This window comes from Netta rufina (assembly GCF_964035555.1).
Source record: "Netta rufina genome assembly, chromosome: 3".
Taxonomy (NCBI): Eukaryota; Metazoa; Chordata; class Aves; order Anseriformes; family Anatidae; genus Netta; species Netta rufina.
The window spans coordinates 23636174-23657496 of NC_140125.1; positions in this window are offsets into that span (position 1 = coordinate 23636174).

Genomic DNA, 21323 nt, shown 5'->3' on the forward strand with positions numbered 1-21323 from the left:
AAACAAGTGTAGCGACTTTGCAGTTGTGTGGGGAACAGCGTCTTCAGAGCGACTTGGTGTTGTGGCTTTGATGATTTCTTCAGACACTGTAACTAGACTGACAAATTGACTTTCAAGTGAAAGGTCATTGAAAAGGATTGCGGATAAAAGCATCTGGATTTACAATTAAAAAGCTACAGAAGTTCAGTTTACAGCTCTACTGGGTTCTGTGCGTAGGAGTTTCTATCATATAATTTGGCAGCTTCTTCTGCCTTCTGATTGGGATTGTAGAAAATAAAAATTCCTTGTGGTTTCTTTATTTTTTTTTTTCTTTTTTTAAACACAGTGGAGAGTTGTGGTGTTTTGGCAAGTCTGATACAAAGAAATATTGTACTGGCATTGTCTCATATTGTAGGTGACCTCAGGCCTGAACTATACGGGGGAAAAAATAGGTCTCTGTTGAATACAGCGCACATGTGCTTGAATCAGATTATAGACAGAGTGTGAAAAGCAGAGTGTACACACAGTACATATAATGCTGATGCTGTGGGCTTAAATGCAGTGTCTGATTCTCATCCCATTCCAGCGGTGTAAATCAGGAGCAGTCTTGAGGCACTAAGGCTCACACCACTCTGGTGTCTGAGGATCCTGCTGTCATCCCAACCTCTCCCTAAGCCCATGGCCAAAGGGCATTTGCAAGGCTGCTAGGTGGCAGAGGTTACTTAACACACGCACGACGTATCTCCAGTGGGCTGCTGCCTTTCTGAGTATTTGTGAGGGAATGCTTGTGAATCACATTCTTTTTTTCCTTCTCCCCCTTTTGAGATCCAGGATGGGAGCTGCAGTCCTTGAAACCATTCCCATTATGGCAGACTGTACATGCAGGAAGGTTCCCTCTCTCTGTGCCTCCCTGGCACTCGCTCCTCCCTTCCCCTTCTTTGTGGGACATAAACCTAAGCTAAATAGAGATTTGTCCCTATCAATATTGACTTGACTGATTTCCCTTTTCCTGACTTCTCTAATCCTGTGGTAGATTTTCTGTGACATTTGTTTCCGGTAGCAGATTCATATGAATGCTCACTCTTGAAACAGTACATTTCCAAATGTCTATTAAAAAGCAAAACAATGTGGTCAAAGAAAATAAAGGGGGATGTTTTTCTCCACAGTTTAATTTCAGCAGCATCCGGTATTTTTTTTTTCTACTTGAAAAAGTAGTTTTGTTCCAGTATGTAGGGGTTTCCTTTTGTAAGAAAACAGACTCAGTAGGGCTATTATGTGAAGCTGTTCCTTAGGCTCCCTTGCACTGTCTTCTCTGCAGAAACAAGTATTCTGCACCAAATATTGCTCAGCGGGAAGATGCCATCCACCGCTGCTCCAAAACCCAGACTGCAGCTGCCCACAGAAGCCTGGTGACCTTCAGGCTGATGGTGGGGCTGAGGCACTGACTTCCCTCTCTCCATCAGCAGGTTGCTTTGTCCCCAAGGAAGACACCGATGAGCCCAGAGTTTGCTTCCAGATGCCTCTCCTGGCCCTTCTGTGATGGGCACAGTCACAGGGGCAGAGTTCTTGTCATGGAATCATGGAATCACTTAGGTTGGAGAAGACCCTTAAGACCATCATGTCCAACCATCCCACGTCACAGGGTGAGAGCTGACCTGAGCATGCTGGAAGCTCACACTGTTACCAAAGGAGGATGGGGTGAGAGGAATCACCTCTGTACTGATGGCAGAGGAAATGTGGGCAAGGAGCTGCTACAGCTGGGGTGGAAGGAGCCTGCCTGCCTCAGCTTCCCATCTGAAAAATAGGTACAACACTCCTCTCCCTTTTGATCTCTTGCTTTGAATCATCCATGTTGCACAACATGAATTACGTCTGCGCTACACACAGACTAAAAGAGAGGGAGGAACTGATGACAAAGTCTGAAATGTTAGCAAAGAACGAAGCACTGGGTATTTTGTTGTTTGTTTATTTCTTTAGAAAAAAACAAAAACAAAACAGTATGTCCTCATTTGGTTAACGAGAAGAGTAAGTACGCCCAGAAGTGCAACATTCCCTGTTTCAGAGAGCTTGAAGTCTAGCGTGCAGGACTTACACTGACAAAGGCAGAGAGGAGAGCACTGAGGTGGGAACTCTTCACACGGCTGCAGCTCCTGTGTGAAGGAGAGGCCACAGAGGTGATGGTGCTTGGGCTGAAAGCTGCACTTGGCTGCCTACATATTACAATAGACACCACTGCATTTTTGGCCAGTGGGAAGGAGACCTTCAGCTTTTTGTGTACTGGCATGGTGGAGGAACGTGCTCTCTGCTCCCATCTGGAAAAGACCCAAGGGAGGGAGCACAGGGGTGGACAGATGGACGGACAGACATACACAAGGTTTGCACCACACTCCCAGTGAATGACAGAAAATACAGCCCCGAGACAAAGCAAATGAACCTTGTGGTTTCTGAGGGTGGCTTTGCTGCACAGCCTTCTCTCCACCAGCTTATCTTACACAAACACTGGTCTGAGTCCAGTTTTCTAAGGCAATCATTAGCCAAATATCACCTTTCTGCTCTAAAATGGCATTGCTGGGAAAAGGATACTGACACATAAGCTCTCCTACAACCACTGCCAGTTGTAAACCCACCCTATCCTCAGTCTGATGTACTCCTTGGCAGGTTGCAGATGACCTCCAGCACTTAGCACTGGGGTTGATTCTCCTGGGCGTGTAGTTGTAAAGGTCCCAGCTGCACCCAAGTGGTAATAGCATCAGGGCTGGTCCATGAGGCTGGCTTAGGACAGGTGGCAATGAGACTGCTATTTTTATCTTCACTCCACAGCTCTGTATGTTTAAATTTAAATCACTATAGCTATACTGTCATATATAGTGTAAGACCATGGTGATGTTTTCACCAAAGACCCCGAATACAAGCAAAAATCACAGTGGCTTCAGCAGAAGGAGTTGTGTGGGTTTGTGAATTGCCTCTGGAGCTGGTAGTTTGCCTCTGGCAGCTTGTAACAGGCTTTGGTAGTGCTGGACCTGCACTGTGAATGGGACATGTGCAGGAGAGGAGCGTGTGCTAGAGAAGGGGCTGGGGTCTGCCTTCTCTACACCCTGCTCTCTCCTTCCCACTGCATTCATGCCAGGAGGTGGGCAGGCCAGGGAAGCACATTTCCCACCTGCAGGATGAGGGCCACTGAGCAAGCTGGGGAAAGCTGAAGGAATTTGACAATTTGACCATTTGACTGACTTGCAAACTTGACACCTTTTCCATGCAGAAGTAAATTGGAGTATCGCTGAGGTGGACGATTGCTGAGCTTTCTATATTGGTTCAATTTCTCCCCCTCCCCCTTTTACTAGTTTTCCTTCAACTCCGCTTTCCAATGTCACTGAGTTATTATTATCCAGATCCAAATCTCACAGTTTCTCTGAAGGAGAATGTGTATTAAAATACCAGATTTACCAGAAAACATCTGCAACTTGCAAGCCTATTGTATTACTATTATATGAGCAAGCCATTGTAAATTCTTTTAAGTCTGTAACTTATTTCACGTTTTAACACACTGTGTGCTTTACAACACCATTTCAAAGTTTATGGCCCTTTTTCTTTAGCCACTTGTTCCAATTGCATCTTATATTTCATCAAATATGGTAAAGAAACCATGAGAATAAATTGATGCTCCATATGAACACCCCTATAAATGGATGTTGCCAAATTGCTGTAAAATGGTTTTCCTTTTTAGCCCTCCAGAATTGTTAGTGGGTTTCTGAGGCCAAAGTCTACAGGGAAACGTTATGACCATTTAAGGCCTCCAAACTTTATGCTTCAGTACAAAAGGCCTAAGGGCGAGGATTTAAAATGGATGAAGTGGAGAAATTTGCACTTCCTTAAGAAAACACAGAGCATTTCCTTCCGCATGTCAGAAATGAAAACAGAAAATACAAACTAATTTGTCACGAATTTTTCCTTCTCTAACTGCCTCTCCAGGCCTTCCCTTTCCCCCTCCTAACACTACGCACCTTATTTTTGCGGGTCCCAACCCCAGTACTAGTGATGGGCGATGCTCTGTGCTCCATGCTGTGTAGAAGGGCACTGCTGTAACGTTTCCTCATGTTCACAGCTCACTTCTACCACCCTTTTCCCCTGCCCAGGCTCACTCTTGCAGACAATCCTTCAGGAGATAAGCACCGCTTGGGGACACTGGCTCAGTGTTGGATGATAGTTCACTGTTTGGCTTTAATTGGGCACTGGTGTAAAACAAACAAACAAAAAAATCACTTGTCATATTTATGAGTTACTGTGAGTTAATAATATGCTGGGATCCATTAGTTAAAGCGCATTTGCTCCAAACATGTGGCCTCATTTTTTTTTTTGTTTTTATTCAAGCAACATTTTTGCAGATGAAATGCTGTTGCTGTTTTTCTCCCAGGCACTCAGTAAGCCTCAGGGAGTTATAGCATCAATTATTTTCCTTCTCATATGCAGAACAAAAAAAAAAAAAAAAAAAAAAAAAAAAAAAAGTGTCCTAGCCAAAGAAGTTGGAGTTATTATCCAAAATAAAAATAATGAAAAAGAAAAACATCCAAAAATAAAAAGCTGCAGCCAGCTGAATAAATGTAGTCAAAATTGAAAACACAAAAGTCTGCAGAAGATTTTCTTGCAAATAAGACTGGCTCTGCTCTCCCTGTATTTTTAGTTATCTCCTGTCCTGCCTGAGCCAATTCCTTTTCTGTTAAAGTCTGTCTACTTGAGTCAGTTTTCTTTGACTCTGTTTTGAATGATAAATTCATTAGTGCCTTGCAGGTGGATTTGCCTGAACTTAGAGACTCCAGCAAAGACTGAAAAGGACAAGCAAATCTAGCACATGAACAGAAACTTATTTTCAGACCCTTGCTTCTGAAACGGGGCTGCATTTATGTGTAATAAAAATCAAGATGTTCATCTTTCTTCTTCTCCCCCACAGCAATATTTTTTCAGAGCTGAAGATGTCAAGAGCAGAATTTACCCCTCCCTTGATGCCATCTTTTTTTCCCCCTTCTTTTTCATCACAGCTGCATGGACTCTGGCCAACTCAAACTGTACCTTCGCACTTCACTGCTTAGGACTTTGCTGCACATTCAATTTGACAAGACTTTTATACAGATAACTGATCAGACAAGCTGAAACTTCAAACTCAATGTCTGCAAGGACTCCAGTACTTTGCACCTCACTACTTTACCCTTACTTAGGCACTGCAAACGTCATAAAAAACCTCTTGCTCTGATAGCCTGAAAATTAATTTGCACTGTTAAGCCTAGAGGAACAGAGCAAGCTCCACTTGCTCATTGGTTCAGAACATGTTTTGCCCAGCACTCCTAGGAAACGTCTCTGGAACATTTTCCATATTGTTGCTGCTTTGCTGGTAATAAGTTGTCTTCTATTTTATAAGTTTGAATTAAACAAAAAGCTCCTCCACTGCTGACTCAGCCTCCAAAGCTGCACTTTATATATGTCAAACAACATATATAAATTTATAAGGTGAACAATGGTTGTATTTAAGTACTGATTTAGTAATCATGAACTTCGCTGGCAGTATCCTTTGGAAACTAAATCCATAAATTTTATTAGTATTAAATGTTTCTAATGGGAGTTGACAAATACTTGAACGGAGTTGCTTTTTCTCTACACTTGGCAAAAGGAAAGGGGAAAAAATTCCTATTACACAATGAGAAATGCATTAATACTAAAACCCATTCATCTCAATTTTGTACAAATATAATTTAAGACCTTTTACAACCATTGGTGAAATTACAATGTGCTGTGGGGAAGTTGCAAAAATTTTATGAGAGTAATAAAATTGTCATTGTAATACCATTATAGGGTGCAGGGACAATATAGATATTTGAATTACCTATTGTCCTTATGCCAGGTTGAAAGGGCTACATGCAGGAATTATAGCATGTAATGGAGACAACTGTTGAAACAAACCAGAGAAATGAAATCCAGGTCCACTTTAGCTGGCCTAAGACAAATCCTCATTAGAAACCCGGACTCAGAATACCCTTCCCACTTGTGTCAACAACAGTGAAATTTAAACAGGCGGACTGTTTTATATTTGTGTCAATGGTAGCACAGAGACCAACTAATTAAGCAGAGATTACATGTAATAAAATGGTGTCACTTCTGAAAAACTGATGTTTTTAGCTTCTGTGACATATTTCCTGGGGTTTGCACTCAAGCTGACATGGAGTAATCATGGAGGTCTCTCTTGTTCATAGCCAAAAAACCCTCTCAGGTAGTTCATGGCAAATGCAGGAAGTCTTACCTGGGATTAAAACGGTGTTAACTTTCCAGAGGTGAAAATTCCTTTCACTGAAGGATACTGTTGCTGAGCTATTTCCAGGGAAAAAGCATTGCCTTCTCCTTGCATGTCCAGGAGACGAACAAAAGGAAAAAAAAGAGAAAGGAAAACAAGAGAGGCAATTGCAGCCTTGTATACTAGCAGCATTTCACTGGCTGTATTCTAGAGAGTAATAAAAGCACTGAAATAGTTCAAGCATCTGCCCTTGGCTGAGGGACTTGTAATTATACACTATGGACTCCACTCCCTTGGAACAACTGTCTTTGATTCCTATCTCTTCTTTTATTACAGCTGAAATGCAAAACTCCTGATGAAACCATTACATTTCCATGTGAAATTCACAACTATAAGGGGAAACCTCTGCAAAGTTGCCAGACATTTGAAGGGGGGCAGAAACATATGGGCAGAGGTTGTTAAGTTCCCTTCCAAGTTTCAAAGGTCTGACCGCTTGGGGCAGCCTGCTCTGGAGCTTGGGGTTTATTCTCATCCCTTCAGTAAATACTTTGGAATGAGAGTAAGAAAGTTAATTTTATTTCCTGTTTATTAAGAGTTACCATATTTTGAACTCTGCAGTTCGGCTGATCACTCTCCTTAAAATCACTGGCTTCTTAGTCCCCGCCGAGATTAAAGGAGACATGGCAAAATCTCCCAGTAAGCATTTCTGAACACACAGAGAGTCACTGAGACCTACTGTGCCTTTATTAAGGTTTCCACCCCAACTTGAGATGACGCTCTCCCACTGGTGGAAAAGAGGCAAGGACCTTGTTTGGACCCTCGGAGAGATGACCAGATCTTGCTTTGTCTGCCCAAGTCTTCTCCACAGAAGAAAGAAAGAAGCAGACGTCTGCTCAGCCCCTCTTTTTAGGAGGCATCCATGTCCAGACATCTGCTCTGAAATCCCCAGCAGGGTGCACAGCAATCCTGGAAAGCAGGTCTCAGTAAGTAAAAGTGCCATTTGGGGCCCTTTAGGACAGGAGGACTTCACTCCTGGCTGATAAAAATGAAGCCTGAGATGGTGCCCTGCCTCTTCTGAGCCCCACCTGGAGCTGGCAGTGCCAGAGTCAGCGTTCACAGTGGAAAGCCACCCCTCCAACCGACACAGGCAAAATGTCCAAGGAGTCTCCCTGACTGTACACACACACTTAATCTTTTATTGAAAGCAAATTAAGAGCACTCCTTTCTGTGCTTATACAGCCTAAGCCTTCCTCCCCAGGTCGGGAAGCTGCTCAGCAGCCTGAGCTCCCGTCACGCTTATTCCCCTGTTTCACACGTTGCCAAGAGGCAAGAAGGTATTTCCCTACACTGCAACCTTTTATTTTCTGTTCTTTTTACTCTGGCTAATATGTCTTCTTGGTAACCACAGTATAATAAATTTCATAGAGCATGACCGGCATACTTAGTTCATATTATTCATTTGCAGTCATTTATTTTTCCCGGCTCCTCTTCCCCTCCTGGTCCCCTCTCCCCAGTGCTCACTCTGTGGAATGATAATAATACATGCAGAGCGCCAGCCAGCTGAGACAAGCTGAAAAACAACAAGTAAGGGGATCTTTCTGTGCTCACACCTGTTTTAAGATTTGTTATCCACAAAAAGGAAAGCTGTGGGGATTCACTCTCTTTCTTCCTCGTAGACCCCAGTGGAATATACCATTAAACCGCAGGGAGGAGAGAAAGCCTTCAGCACACTTAAATATACTTATGTCAAATCCATCTCATTCTTCCTGCCTTCTTTCCTCAATCTAGCCACCGTTCCCAAGGGCTGGAGAACATTACAACCCATTCACTTTATATGAATGGGCACAGACAGACTTTTTCACCATTTCGATATGTCTACATTTGCAGGCATATCCTGTAGGCCAACTGAAACAGCCTTAATTTCAATTTACTGTCTCCCTGAGGAACATGCCATTCTCCTGAAAGTGGAAAAAACCCTCAATGGCCATTCCCTACCCACCCCCTCCTCAAGTTCAGATCTGAACAGGAGGGAAAATTTCTCCCAAGATTAATGAACTGCAGTTCTGATGCTTATAACAGGGCACATGATCTTTATTAAACAAGTAATGAACAAGTTTCACCAAAGTACTGCGTTTGGAAGGTGTTCAGCTTTGCTGTACACGACTCATCTAAATCCTTTTCCTAGTCCCTATAGAACAGTGTTATATTAAGAAAAAAAAAAGAAAAAAAAAAAGTACCTCAGTGGACATTTAACCCTGCCTTGTGTTTCAGTGGTGCCAAAAGTAATGACAAAAACAACACTAAAAAAGTAGCCAAGATCTTGACTAACTAACTTCACATCATCTTAGCATCAGTTTTGGAAGGCCTAAAGATAGGATGCTTCCACCTTCCTGAGACAACTACTGGGGGTTACCTATTAATGCAGCAAATCTTAAACAAAACAGATAACCAGGGCAGATCCAGCAAATAGTGGCACTGTGGAAAAATACCAGTAAAACTTGCCAGGTCTTTGTGGTCACAGCTTTGATTTAGAGCAAACCCAGCATGCAGAAATCTGGATTTAGGAGAGGAATATGTATTTCTTTTCAGAAACACTGATGCCATACTGTCATTTCTGCTCTCCTGGTACATGGCACTGCAGTATTTCACTGGGCCTTTGGTAATTGTCTGGAAAAACTGCCAACAGAGAAGTCAGCAAGTAGTGCACTACTCTGCAAGGCTATAGTTAACCATTTATCATGTAATAGCCGCAGTACAAACCCAGCAATACCTTCAAGTGCAGTGCTGTAAATACCATGATATTCCAGCAGTCTTCAGAGGAAGGCTGGCACAACAGGCATGACAATGTATAGCCAAAGAGTGATTTATACTATTACTGAAACAGTTTTAGCTTTGCTGGTGTATTTCTGAATACTTCATGTTTTCTGTGTGTCTCTTCTGGGAGTATAATAGTTCGTGGATTGATGGGTCTTGTCTAAATTATCCAAGGGGCCTGATGCTGTATATTTGCCCACAGCAGTATTGTATTTATGGCAGCTCTTTCTGGTCTGCTCATATTTGAGATGTCCAGGCATGGGTGGGCAAAGGAGAGGGATATTCTGGTTAAAAGAAGCCAAAGAGGCTTTGGGCTGGGCTAGAAATGTCATCTGAGCTTCCCACAGACTGGCAAATTATAGTGACAATAGCTGTTCTCTTTTCTGCTGTAGGCAAGCATTTTATTTATTTTAGCTGAACGGCAATTAAAAATAGCAGCAAACTGAGAAGTGGTTAGACTGAACACACAGGAGAATCAGACTCCATGGAGAAAGAAGCTTTGCTTCCCAGAGTTACAAACGGCCTCCCCTTAGTAGATTGCATGTCTTTTCAGATTACAAATGACAAAGTCCAAACTGAAACTTAAGGGCCAGTTGTCAGTTTTATGTGGCCACGGCTAAGCAAGGAAGACAGCAGTCTCAGCAAGTATTTTCTATGAAAATCTCTTGATCTGCATTTTAGGTTGTCCCATTATCAAGTAATGGGAATAGTAAATCTTTCCAGGGAATATCTTGGGGAATTCTTAGATGCAGTCAGATTCAGGATATGGCACAAGGCCATCTCTTAGCCAAATTAATAAATACTTTGCAGCAAGCCATGAAGAGTCTTTGGGGCTATTATTCTAGAGGGTTGTTCTGGTCATTGCTTCTCTGTTAGTGTTACACTATAGCCCCCTTACAATCACAGATCGTTGAATAAAAGAAACATTATGTTGGGACTAATGCTTATGAAATGCTTATTACTTATGAAATATTAGTGGTATTAGTAGGAAGCAATAGGAAGAATATTCCTCTCCGATCTTCTGCTGACTGTACTAATGTCTTAGAACATTTTTTTGTTGTTGTTGTTGTTGTTGTTGTTTTTTTAAAAAAAAGACAGTTAAAGACAGACTAAAGCTTGATCTGTGATCCAGCAGAGGCAACTTTGAATGGTGAAGTTGCTCCATCTGGTTTTGCAGGGGACCAGAGACACTTGGAGGTTGCACCTGAGATCTGCATAAGGAACTGCACTCAGTCTTAGGGCCATGTTTGAGGACTTAGTTCAGAGTTGCCCTTTGCAGCCTTCTGTCTAAGGAACAAGGTGGCTCCTGCAGAACTGAGAGTATGATGAGTTAACCTGCACCATCAGGCTTTCCAATGGAGTCCAAACTATTTTTTACTCTTAGTAGACCCAGGAGTTACATTAATCATCTCTTAGCTGAGAGAAGCCTATTTTTCAAACACCTAGGACAAAGCCTGCTAAGCCTCAGTTGGGATGCAGATAGGGAAAGTACAGATGAACCTGAAGTAGTTGCTGGGCAGTGGCTGACAGGCAAGTTCCTTTATTTTCAGCCAGAGCAGGTAATTTGGAAACCCAATCTGCCAACAGCTGTGAGGTAGTCAGCACAGTTTCTCTGCAGAGGCTGCCCAGGATGGCCTTTCCCTCACTGACAGTTCTCTTTTGTGAAAAAATTAGCCCCAAGATAGTGAAGCAGTTGCCTTTCATAGCCAGGGACTGGCTGATTGCAGGACCCCACAAAAGAGACACTACCGCCCAGAAGTAGTGGATCACGGTGGTGTCGCGCAGCCTGTGTGCTCTCCTTCTCCCCAGAAAAGCCTGAAGAATAGCTAAAGGTGATAACAATGCAGGCAGCTTGTCCATCTGCATCACTGATTGGGGTTCCTGCCCTGTCCTACGGGGACAGCCCTTCTCTGGGGTGTGAGGACCACAGAATCATGCAATATCCTGAGCTGGAAGAAGCCCATGAGGATCACTGAGTCCAACTCCCAACTGTGCAAAGGGCAACCTAAAAGTTAAACCATATGTCTGAGAGCATTGTCCAAGTGTTTCTTGAACACTATCCCTGTGCAACACAGGCTGCAAGCTCAGGGGTGGGAGATGGAGCAGTGCCCCAGCTTTCAAGACAGGCTGTCTGTATAACTGGAGGTGAGTCTTATGCTCTCCATGCTCTCCTGCTTCATGTTAGCATATGAAGATAGACAAGATATGGGTTTGTAGGGAGAGGCTACCTCATTAAGGAAGCAAAGTTGCCTATCTTTAAAAACCAAGCGAGCTCCCATTGATGCATGTTACACTGTATCTTGTGATGTGGTAGAGGAATGGGGATAATGCACACCCTAGCCCAGTGCATTCAGGTGGCTCTATTATGAGATTGGAAAGTTTTTTTCATCTTACCTCTGTTTCACATGCAGAAAAATGAACTTTAGCATAGAGGATGAACTTGCTGAAGTTCACCTAGCTAAGCACAAGGTAGAGAATATGTCTTATATAGTACTTGGTCTCTACAGCCAAACCAAACATATACATGTACACCTAAGGAGAAAGGATCCTGTGAGAAGAGCTGGAGCTACAGACTTTTCTTAAACACGCACTCAAAGAAGAAATCATTTTCAGAGAGGAAAGTATGCACTGGAAAACATACTCAGTTTTAATAGATATTAAAACAAAGATATTAGAAACAGGTGTTAGAAACAAAACAAAGTGTGAAACTTAATAATTTGCCTAAAAATGAAGATCATTTTGTTTTTAGTGTTAAACTTGAATTAAATTATTCAGCAAGCATTCAAGGTACTTGAGGCAAAGCATTTTGAATCTGATGGACAAGCAATAAATTAGGTAAAGCAAGATGGTGAAGTGGATCAAGGAAGCTAGGAGATTGAGGTTAAAGGGGAGCATGCATAGTGCACTGTACCAGAACATCATCCACACCGGCTTTCAAACATGAGCAGAAAGACCTGGGTATCAGAAAGTAGATGCAAAAAATAGGAATACAGCTCCATCTGTGTATGCTGTTTCTTTTCATGGTTCTCACCACCTGACCTCATTTTCCCATCAGTTCCTCAGTGACGAGATCAAGGTGAATTTACTCGGGATGGGTAAGTCCTGAAAGAGCAAACACAGCTGTTGGTGGGGAGCATTCCTTTGAGAGACAAAATGAAGAAAGCAGGAGGTGACGACTTTTCTAAGCCAGCCCTGTTAAAGGTACTTCTCCCATTCTCTCTCCAAGGCTTCATTCCTGTCCCAGTGCAGTCAATGATAATTTCCCTCTTGAATTCACAAGGAGGATTGAGCTTCTGGAGGGCAATAGCTCCTGACCCGGTTTCTCCTCCTGTTATTATGTTAGGCACCAAGCCTGGACTGCTTCTCTTCTGCAAACTTAAATGCATCTGATTTGTATTCCCTTCAGAACAATCTTCCCAGCCTTTATTTGTCTTCCCCATAAGATGGTTCAGACAAAGAAGCAGTTTGCATTATACAGTACCATGGCTGAGGTGAAAGGAGTCTGTTCTGTTCTGAGAGCTGGCTTGGGACAGGGGCCCAAATTCAATCCATAGCAGGAGACCTTTCTAGGAAACCAAGGCTGTGCTGTTTTGCCTTTTATGAGAATAAGGGTGCCATTCTGCTATACATGTATCCCGGACAGGGTGGACTTTGGTTTTATTCAAGTCTCCCAGGTTTGTTCCAGCAGTTGAGTTATATGCATATTTTGCTATACACATAATACATAGCTTGGCAAGCAAAAGATAGGAAGGGTAAAGGATGGTATGTTTACCTTAGCTCATGGGGATGTCTTTGTGGTTTAACCTTCAAATGTGGTGTGCGTAACTTTTCTCTAACCACAGGTTCAAGTCCCAGCTGGGCTGACTCAGCCTTTATCTTCCTCAAGATAAATTCAGTCCCGTTCACTTCACAGTGGGTGGGTGTTTCAGATGAAGCCTTAAAAATGAGAGTTTTGTCTGGTCTGGTTGGACCCTAATGATCCCTTAGCACTTTCCATTGGTTGTGGGCCAGGATTCCTGTTCTTTGCAGCAGCTGTGTTCTGGGAGCATGAAGGAAAAGCTCTGTGACACTGATGTGCTCAGAGTGCAAAGCACTAATGTTGTGGTGTTGAAGAAAACAGTGAAGCTGTAAGCCAAGTTTACTGAACCCTGCGGTCCTACTGGAAATAATGGGCATGCTGAGTATGTCCTGAAAGAGCTGGGACTTGAAGTCTTTGGCTGCAGAGAAGGTCCTGTACCACTTACTGATGTGGTGTTAAGTAACAAGTGTTTTTTCTGATCTAGGAGATCTCATCCTACTGTGGAATAGGAAACAAAAGCATTCTAACCTTTGCATAAGAACCAGAAGATGTGGAGCAGTAGGTCAGTAGGTAGGGCACTTGCACAGGGATGTGAGAGGCTGACATGACAGAGCATACTCAGCATATGGGAAATACAGGGATGTCTGCTGCTTTGAAAGCGACTCACACTAAAAATTCCATCCTGGTCCTAAGAAACCTTTCCGATGACATCTCTGTCAAGACTAGTGTATTCCTGGGAGAATCAGCTTTAGGCAAAATACCATGTTTGACTAAAAAAATCTCAATTGGCCCTACATTTCTGGCAGTATTGCCACAGAAACGCTGCAATTAACACGGCATGAGATCCCTTCCATCAGCTATGTAAGTAGCACTGCTCGCACATATACCAAAGGCTCAGGCAAGTGTATTAAACAAAATAAAACCACTCTGCACCATTTTACCAGAGCTCAAACAATTTCTGAATTAGTTTAAAAAGAAAACAGGTCTTCACTTTTTCCTCGGTGTGTCCTTCAGTGTTTGTATGTCTCTGTCCACCCAGGACCAGAGACACTGTGATAGCACAACAGAGATGAATAGCTTTGGATTTCTGGCCAAAGCAGAAGGAATGGAAAGATCATGAAAGATGACCAGTTTGCTTGAGATCTCTATCCATTTTGCAGACACAGGTGGTTTGGTTTAGCATCTGAAACACTGGATCCTGAAGCAAACCAAATGAAACTTCCATCCCTAAGGAGGAGCCCATAATTAGTACAAAGAATGGACAGTGCTGACAGGTCATATGGGCCTTATGGAACTGTATTTCCAGAAGAAGGCATTTGCTAGCATAGTCAGCACACTTTCGATCAGGCAAACATATTTCAAGCATTTAGGCTTAAAAAAACACTCTGATTAATGTACTGTAGGTGGAACATGATTTTTCACAGTACTGAATCTCCTAAGTGTTTTCTATTCTAGCAGGCAGATCTGTTCAAAATACTATAAAATAAAGCACCATGAAAATGTTGGAGATTGTTTGGAAGCATCATAATAAAAAAATAAAGTTAATAGTGGTGTTCAGTCAATATAAGAGCATTTTCTCCTTGGTTTCTTCACTGACTACATGGCCTATATTATGGGTGACTCGAATAAGATTTCTCTCTGATCTTCCCGGAATGGTGAGGGAATTGGAAAGTATTACTTGCACATGAAGTGATTTGAGAGCACACATGAAAGTGCTACAGAAGTGTTAACTAGCATTATCAGCTGTGAATAGATATCCTTATTATCAGCAGATACACTTCAACAGTCTTACTCTACTGTGCATCTGCAGCCAAGTGTGATCTCATTTTATACAGCAGCAACCAAAAAAATAGGTTGGGTTGCTTAATATTAAAATGCATTAGGGATTAATATGCAACTGCGTAACATCTTTTTTTAACTTAAAAGGGATGTGGCTCAGTACATGGTTGAGTAAATTTATGAACATGCAGTATTACTAGGTTCTGCTGTCCAAGTACACTTTATACTGTAAAAAGCTTAACAATGCAACTATTTTAATTTATGAAAGATTTATTCAGTTTTAAAGTGAGAATGAAATCAATAAACTTCCTCTTAGTTTAACTCTGGGGTCCAGCTGAGTCCTTGATGTGCTCACCTGCACTGTGAGAGTTGGCAGAAAGCTGGTTTAACTTTGCAATGACTATACTTATCTCACATGTTTCTGGCATAACAGTTCTAAGACTGACGTATTTCAGAGAGAAGAATTTCAAATAAAAGGTTATGTGTGCGAGTATAAAAAGCATGGGACTTGGAAGCCTTGACTTAAATCAAAGGAGCAGGGTGATGAGGAAGGAGAGGTGCTGGCAGCAGTGTGTATCTCAGCTCCATGATGAAAACGCCCTTTTGTGTGCAAGGATCATAACAAGGAACCTCCTGTAGGGTGACGTCTCAGCATGCATGGTGCTGACTGTACCCCATGGATCCTGCTGTCACCTCCCAGAGATGTTTTTGTTTAAAAATAGATGCTTAAAATGTCTTCACCCAAGACTTATTCTTCCTAGACATTTTTACTTACCATGCCTACATGTCCCATCTAATTGAAGGACAGGAGAATGCAGGGGAAATTGCTGTGTTATTTATCCTAATAAATTAACAAATTATCCTAATCTATCCTAATAAATCCTCATAAATTTATCCTCTGGGAGACCAGAGGACAAAACATAGAAATCTCTTTCCCACACCAAAAACAAAAACAAAAACCAACAACATCCCAACACCAAGAGATTTAATATATTTTTTTTAGTCACAAAGACCTTTTTTAATGGTTTTCATGAAAGAACAACTCAGAGCCTGACATGGATGTGCTCCACAAACAGAGCAAGATACATGGGGAGTGATAAGTTCTAGCTGGCTTGTGTAAAACAGTGAATTTGGAAAGCTCTCCCCCTAGCTTCTAGATAAGAGGTTTCCTCTCAAAGGCAGTGACAAATGCCAACCAGTCGAGCTGTAGCCTTCTGCCTCACAGCACATCATTTATAATGACAGGCAGCAGACGGAAACTCTTCCAGCAGGCATCACTGTTAAACACACCGTGTCTCATGACCAGCAGGGAATGTGAAGTCTGGATGCTGGTCAATAAAAAATAAAAAGGAGGTCCATGGAAGAATTTAAAAACCCCACGAAACAAATAGGTTTCCTAATGATTTACCTGATTTGTAAAAGTAGAGTTTCTGTGGCTCTGCAGCCCCATAACAAAAGTTCTTAAAGTACTGACAAGTGACTAGCTAGGAGCACAATCCAGCAGGAACACAGAGACAACCCATACTTAAGAAACCTCACCAAAAAAGCCATCTCAGCAGCCACCAGAAAATGCTGCTTGATGCGGATATAAATTTTTAGCCTGTATCCTGCATTCCAAAGAGAAAGGCTTGCTTTTCCTTGCTTTCTAATTCTTCTGTTTAAACTTGACTGCATCACAATTACAAAGCCACCTCTTGATGACTGATCAAACACCTCCTGCCTGGAGAGCAGGATGTATATACTAAAGCAATCTTATTTTCATTTTAGCCCCCAAATTTTGCTTTCATTTTCACACAAGCATCATCCCCAGTGGAGGTACCCACTCATAACAGAACTTTTTTTTTTGTTTGTTTTTGTTTTGTTTTGATTGTTGGGATTTGTATGTCTGCTCCACAGGCTCCCCAGCCTTTGTGTATGAATGGGGTCTCCAGTGACAGGAATTGCGCTGCACTTGTGGTGACTCTTCATGTGCACTGAGAAAAACTGGGACATTTAGCTAGTGACAGGAGAAATACTTCGGGTTGAACATGAATCAGTGTGAACCTTCACCCATCCCTGCCGCTGACTGCATTTAGCCACAGCCAGGAGAAATTCAGTGGTTCTGGGAGAGCTGAAGGTAGAGAAAGGCAGGACCTGAGTGGTGCCTTGTAGAGGCAGGACCTGTGCAGTATGCTTCAAACATGTCACGAAACAAAACAAAACTTCTTCCTACTTAAACAGACAAGAAAAATGACAGGAATTGGAAATGCCTGGACATTCCCAACAGACTTTACCCAGAAGTATATCAAAGTTTGGTTTGGAGTAACAGCTACATGCCATTGAAAAATTACTTTCTCCCCTCAGATAATTTATAGAGTATCCAGGAGTGACCTGTCGTCATGATCTCTGCCTTGAAAGCAAACTAAAAACAAACAATAAAGAGTTTTGCATGGATTTATGCAGAGTTCCAGCCCTTAATTAAGCTGTCCAGGGCTGCTGAGTATCCAATCTGCTCTCAGGGATGATGGCACAAATCCAGAGCAAGTCTACAGAAGTGAAAAGTGCAAGTCCAAAAGGGAACAGAAGAGCATTATTTCTTGAGCTAGGAGTGGAGTACCAATATAAGATTTCACTGGAACCCAGAGCACCTTGCTTGTGCAGGGTGGCAAGCACTTTGGGCTGAATCTAGCCAAACTATTTGTTTGCAGTGTCATTTTTTTGCCTTCAGGAAAGTTTCAACCTGTCTATAGGACTCTGAATCCTGCTTCTGTTTAATTTGTACAACACAGTCTAAGTTTTCTTCTGGCCGTAAGGTGTTACAGGAGTATAGGATTCAGAAAGAGTAAAAGGACCGTACATTTTTTCAGTTACATTTCAATTTGATCCTGCCATGTGTGGCACATGTGGGGACCAGACTTCTGTCCTAGTTTGGAGACTCGTTGACCTGAAAGTACTTCACATGAATGCAAGAGTCCTGCTGTGGACTGCCAGGGGTAGAACCCGGTGATTATCAACAGGGAAGTCTTTTTCTGGGAGGAAATCAATCAGCTCTACATTTCCAGGTAAGATAGGCTGCAACCCAGACACTGGGGCTGTGTCTAACCTCATCATGTCAGCAGCAGAGTTAACACTGCCTTCCCCGGTGCCCAGGCAGTGATCGACAATGCTCGGTCTGTCTGTCTGGGGCACCTGCAGATAACCACCTGAGATAGATCAGCACAGGAAACCATTTTCACACAGCATGAACATGCAGGTGGTGAGCAATGTTAGGAGCATGATTATTATCCCCTCTCTAGCTAACTGTTCTGGGCCCCCTGCATGACGTCTGCATAGTTGAGATGTCATCACTCAGCCAGATGTTGAAGTCACATCTATCTAAATCCAGTTGGATATATGGAAAGTGTTGTCTATTTTGAAGGGCATAAATCAGGGGGCATTTCTATGAATAAGGGATTATTACTAAATCGTGCACTTTCCATTAATAGATCCCTATTAATGCTGCAGGTGTTAGTAGTAACTGCTCTTTGAAGCATTACTTAATCACCCCCTTTACAAATCCCTGTAATCCAGCTCTCATAAAAGTACATGGATTATTGATTGAGAGGACCTCTGGGATCTCTAAAATGAGGTTCAGCTCAGATGCCTGCACAGTGCAGGAGACGCACTGCAGATCACTCCCTGGAATGTCTGCCAGGTGTTTGCAGTTTCATGCATACTGTGTCTTGGAAATAATAAAAATGGTGGGGGTGGAGGGGAGGTCATTCCCATCCGGGAAGACCAGGCTCAAGTGGAGGAAGGAGAAGGAGAATGAGGGCTATAAGTAATAGCTGGAGAGGTTGGAGGTGCAGAGGTTATAGGGTGGACTACTTCTTCCTCTCTGGGAAAGCTGTGAAAGTGAAATTAGAGAGCAAGTGGATCAAACACATGTTATGTTCTTCTCAAAGCTGATGTATGACATGCAGCCAGGTCTGTGGCATGCCTGCAAGGCACACAAGCAGTCAGCACAAGCCTTTAGAAATGTTCTGGGTACAAGGTAGCTAGGAAGGTAAATTAATAGTCGGAAACCACATGAAGGGTTTTAAATAAAAGATGATCCCCCACAGCCCAGTGTTAATATTTTGGGATTACATCTGCAAAGCATAACGCTGGTTAGATTTGAGCCAGTGGAACTGAAACGTGCACATTCTCCAGGCTTAGAAGATCTTAATCGCTGAGGTCTGTGTGGCTTAGATCTGTGAAAGGTCTTCAGGCCCCTTACGTGGGGCTTGGACCAAATGTTATTGCTTGAAGGTGTCCCCAAACCATGCTGTGGGGGAAAGACACACTTAGATACTTTTTGTGCCAAGAGAAAAGCAGTGCTATCTGCTGAATAACAACAAAACAGCAAGAAATAAGCCCCCACAAAGCCCCGTGCCCACAAAACTACCCTGCTTCCTGGGCTGCTCTAGCTGGGAGGTATCTCTACTACAAACATTTTTGAGCTTAAGAAACCTTGCAGGCTAGCAGGGAGGTCCTTGAAACCATAACCCCATTTCACAGGCACCATTGGCAATCCATAGTCCCGGGTCCTTACTTTGCGTAGTTCTGTTTGACTCCTCTATTAGCTTGAAATATCCCCATCCCGTGAGGCTGAACAGTGTGGTGCCTGGCATTGTACTGCTGTTTGGCTGCAGTTTCTGGACTGTGTGTCTGCAAATCTTCTGGCTGGAGCAGGCAGCCCTACAGCCTAGTCATGGGGAGTGGGAGCAAGAGAGAGTCCCCACATCATCTTCCAGAGATGGCTGAGAAAGGCAGCCACTGCTCCATGGAAAATATATAAATGGGCCCTTCATTCATCAAACCACACTCTTCAAAAAGTGCTAGGAGGTGAAGAAAATTTCTCAAGAAAAAGTAAGGTTAAGAACAAAAATCAGCCCCTGACAGAAACACTTGATAAAGTGCTGTTTTCCAGGGTGCCACCATCTGGTCTGTGTTATGGGGAATAACCTTGATGTTATTACACTACAGGATTATTGTTATATAGTAGTGTGTAAAATATCAACCAAATGTAACAAGCACGAGAGAGACACATAATACCACTGATTGCTGGAACAACAAACAGTTCAAGAAAGCACTTATGTGAGAGGGCAGGATTTGGTAAGGTGCTCAAAGGTAAGCACATTCCCCCGCGGCTCTGCTGAATGGGCTCATTTTCTTAAACTAAGGCTCCAAAGTCAAATTCCCCCACCTGAATTCTCCAGCCTTTCACAGAGAAGTGGTAGTGGCTTGAACTCTCATGCATCATCCAGCTCCAGCAGGTTCAGCAGACGGGTGCCCTGCTGACTGTGCACGGCACCTTGTGGCTTTTTTCTTTCAAGAGGACTGGCCTGGATAAACAAGTGCTTTCCAAGGAGTATAGCTGCACTGCTCTGTGCTTGTATCAGCTCTCCGTACCTGAAAGGGAATGGAAAAGATGCGGTAGAGTTCAACCTTTCTTTTCATATTATAGGGCACAAAACAAAAAAATGACCAAAGGAACAAATGTAACAGGGTGCTTGACTGTCACCCGAATGTTTCTGCTCTTCTTTTTCATCCCTGATGTGGGATTTTTTTCCCCTGATCTCTTCCCACTTTTGCCTTGAATGTTGGAAGATGAACAGCTAGGCTTTCTCAGTTCACTTTCTCAAGTCATCTTGGAGCACTTGAAGGCTTTTCCCCTCACATCCTAATTAAGGGTATATCAATGTCCCATTGGGACTGGAGCAGTTAACGAACACCATCCGGCAGGTCACTTATAAACTATTTGCCCTGAGATTGAGGGCAAACTCTGGTGAATTCCCAAGGAAAGAATCAAATGAACCTGTTAATGAGCAAAGCATTAGGAGGAAGAAAAAAAAATGAAGCAGGATCTGAAGTCTTAAGGAAATGTAGGAAATAAAGGTTTGTTTATCTAATGGTTTTAGTGGTGTCGATACACAGGACTCTCTCTCCATTTTAAAGCAGTTGCAAACAAAAGATTCAGTTGCAGATAAACTTTGGGAGTTTGCTTTTACATGAGACACCTGTAAACATTCCTTAAAGATGGAGAGGAAGAAGGATGTGCAGCATATTCAAGTAGAACCTGGCAGCAAGGATTTTGTATATTATCATCACCATCTGGAACACCAAGATGGGTTTTAGTCACATCTCGTTTAAACCCTCTATACAGTAAATCATATTCTCTGTCCCTGGCAAATTTAGTCTAAAGTGGTTACTACAATTTTCCAAAAAAGCTGCCATAACCTGAAGAGAAGCTCTTGGGGTCTTGCCAGCCTATTAGAAATCTTGTAGGAGCCTGGTTTGGTGAAAGTTTAGTAGATGATGCAGAGATCTCCAGTGTCAGTTTGCCTGTCAGTGAAATGACTCATGGATCAGAAAACAAACACACACCAAAAATAATAATAATAAAAAACACGTGCTAAGAGCAACCAGACTTTTTTTTTTTTTTTTTTTTTTTTTTTTTTTTTGTGACTGTGTCTCTGAGGGAGCTTAGCCTTCACTCTGAGCTGGCCTCAAATGGGGTTGGTTTCTTGGACTTATAATTAAGATCTGACATACAAAACAACTAAAAGTTGTACTGCAGTAAGACAAAATGACTTCAAAACTAGAAAATATTTGACTTGAATATAGCTGCATGATTAATGTTCTTTTAGATGAAAATGAAAAAATCAGCTGTTT